This window comes from Adiantum capillus-veneris, chromosome 7, assembly GCF_014529385.1.
Source record: "Adiantum capillus-veneris isolate H3 chromosome 7, ASM1452938v2, whole genome shotgun sequence".
Lineage (NCBI taxonomy): Eukaryota > Viridiplantae > Streptophyta > Polypodiopsida > Polypodiales > Pteridaceae > Adiantum > Adiantum capillus-veneris.
In genome coordinates, this window is record NC_140937.1 from 101,032,430 (window position 1) to 101,035,743 (window position 3,314).

General features: G+C 33.2%; 1 pseudogene; it reads right to left on the reverse strand.

Moving 5' to 3' along the window:
* Nucleotides 1–1,783: 1,783 nt before the first annotated feature.
* LOC147454333 (uncharacterized) lies at nucleotides 1,784–2,134 on the reverse strand (annotated as a pseudogene).
* Between the last annotated feature and the right edge of the window lie 1,180 nt (nucleotides 2,135–3,314).

A 3,314-nucleotide genomic window follows, 5' to 3' on the forward strand; every position in this document is an offset into this window, starting at 1 on the left:
AATAAGGATTTTTGGAATAAATAGGTATCTTTTTAAAAATTAATTTGATGAGATATTCCTTCTATAACTTATTCATGCTATAAGTAATTTTTCCCATTCTTAAATAATGATTTTGGACCTTGGGTATTTATTTGGCAATTAGATCAATTCATTTCCTAATTTCCCTTGTCCATTTTATACAAGAATTGGTGATTTTTATTGAAGATACATACCTAAACTATTTATCAAAGTCTGGGATATTTATCATGTATTCCCCAAGGTGTGTTATTCCTCTGATATTGATATCAAAGGTTTTTGGGTTAATTTACTATATTTCCCCTTTAAAATAATGTAATTTTATTGGGATATTTAGTTAAACTAATTTTCTGATGGTCACATAATTGCCATGGGTTTTCCAAGGTGTAATTAACTTTTGATAAATAACTTAATCCAAGCTGAATCTATTTTCTAGTTTCCCTTTTTTAAATTGTCCAAAAAACAGAGTATTTATGCTAAAGTAATTAGCTAAATTAATTATTTGCTCTTTTTCTAATTATCACAAGTTTCCTAACATCTAATAAACTTCTAATAAATAGCCAATTCAATCTGAATCTATTTGCTAATTTCCCCTATTTAAATTGTCCAACAAATAGAGTATTTATGCTAAAGTAATTATTTGAGATTGTGCTAATTATCCCAGGTTTCCTAACATCTAATGAATTTTTGATAAATATCTCAATTCAATTTGAATCTATTTGTTAATTTCCCCTATTTACATTGTCCAAAAAACAGAGTATTTCTGATATAGTAATTAGATAAATTAATTATCTGAGATTATCCTAATTATCACGGGTTTGTTAAAACCTAATTAACCACTGATAGATAACTCACAACATTTGAAATGAATTTACTAATTTTCCGTATTTAATTTATTCTAAAAAGAGATTATTTTTGCCAAGTAATTAGGTAAATTAATTATTTGAGCTTCCCTTAATTATCATGGGTTCCTTAGCCCATAATTAACCATTGATAAATAACTCAAAGTATTTAGGATCAATTTGATTATTTTCCCCTCTAATTTTCTCTAAAAAGCAGTGCAATTTTGCCTAATTAATTAGGAAAATTACTCAAAACATTATAGGATATTTTCCTAGCTTAATGACTATCTAATGCAGCTCTGATAATTACCGAGTGCTTTTTTTTTGCGAGCTTTTCAATTCGAGCTTTTTAGTGAAATGTAAAACTATTTTGAGCTTTTTGCTTTATTTAAAGCATTTTTCCATTTTGTTTCAACATCTTTTACATTCTTGCAATTCACCTAGAAACATCACCTCACATTGAATAATTAAATGCCCAAACTTACTCTCTTTAAATATGCTAGGCTATAGAAAAAGAGGGGAGGGAGAGAGAGAGAGAGAGAGAGAGAGAGAGAGAGAGAGAGCATTCAAAGAAATCCTTATTTAGACTTACCCTCTTTAAATATGCTAGTCTAGAGAGAGAGAGAGAGAGAGAGAGAGAGAGAGAGCATTCAAAGAAATCCTTATTCAGACTTACTCTCTTTAAATATGCTAGTCTAGAGAGAGAGAGAGAGAGAGAGAGCATTCAAAGAAATCTGTATTCAAAACAAAGCTTAACAAGTTATCTGCATTAGTGTTTGATATGGATGTTAGAAAGAGTAGATAGTCCACAAAAGCAATGCAATTAAAATCACTTCAAGAACATGCACAATAAAACCCTAGATGTCCTATGTCAACATTCTTGAAACAAAAAATAGAGTGTGTGTTCAATAATTGTTTCAAAAAACTATGGATGTGATACTAAACTCTCTTTTCCACATATGGACCACAAACCACCTTTTTGAGACACTCCTCATAGACTATGTCATCCCCCTCCAAGCACAAACAATATCGATAAACCTCACCACATGCCTTGCCAAGACCTCCACATCTAGTACATAATCCGAGTCATCCGTGAAGGTTGCCAGGAGCCATCTACACATGCAAATTTAAAATATGTAAGTCATTTTTCAACTATAAATTAAAGCTCAATTTACATTAAAATGATTATCTTCTCACCTGTAGAAGTCGGGTGACCTCTCTGCTCCACCTCTGATAGGTATATCAAGAACAATGGTGCGTTCTTGATGCTCCTCCATTAAAAAGCTTCGTGATGCAGGAAACATGCGAGGAGAGACTTTCTCTCCTACCTCCCTATTGTATGTGGGTATAGATAGCAACATCCGCTCGACAAAAAACTCCCACCGTGAGATCAATTACCTACATATAAGCATACATTGTACACACTTGAATCAAAATCAAGTTAATAATGCAATCTTTCACAACAACATGGTATTTTGATTCACCTCCCCTAGGGTATCTGGGTGTCTATATCCCCCATTACACATGAGAGTCCATGTGCGATGAAGTCGTAACCCAGTCTTTATAGCATGGGTAATAATCTCTCCAATATGTTGTGCAAGACATAGAGTCACGAAAAAGCCTTCATCTGCCAAGAAAGGTTCTGCTACATCCATCAAACCTTGCACAAGAGAAGGCAAATATATATTCCATTGTGGAATTTTTTTGCTTAATCCACCTTTGAAAAGATGTTTAGAATTAGTTTCTCAAGTGATATGGATCAAAACAAAAAGCATAAACAAAAACTTTGAGTAACCTGCTCGAATTGGGCCTGAACCATCCACCAACAAAGAAGTAGGGAAATCGGCAAAGATAAGACGAAACACCTCACGACAAGGTTCTCCACAATGGTGATACAAGCCAAGACTTTGAGTGCTCAAAATTTTTTTAATGCTACACACAAAACGTTTGTTGCTTAGTGCACCATCCACTTTGAACATTCTATTGATGTTGATAACACAAGCCACAAAACCTTTCTTTTACCTTTGAATGGCAAAATCATCAACATTAGCCATATCAACTAGAAGAGCATCTACCATAGTCAAAAATTGAAAGCCTATAGTTTTTCATTAAAAAATTATCTTAATTACAAGTAATATAGAATTGATTTGCACTATCAAAAAATAAATATTTAAATAGTAGAAACTTACCGGTATTCCATGAGGTTGGTTGCCTTGATGAAGTTGGTCTCTCCATGATTGACTCAACCACTATTGAAACACTTTTTTCATTGCTTTCTTTAGGCATGTCAATCTTTAGCCCTCCTAATGGATAGGTTGTTTTGTTGTGTTTACCCATGTTTGACCCACTCGCATGATTATGGTGCTCTCTTTGAAGAGGTAGTGAGTGATTTCTTTCTTGTGTTCTTTGTGAGCCCCCATCCATGGCCAAGTCATGATTGTGATCCATGTCTTCTAA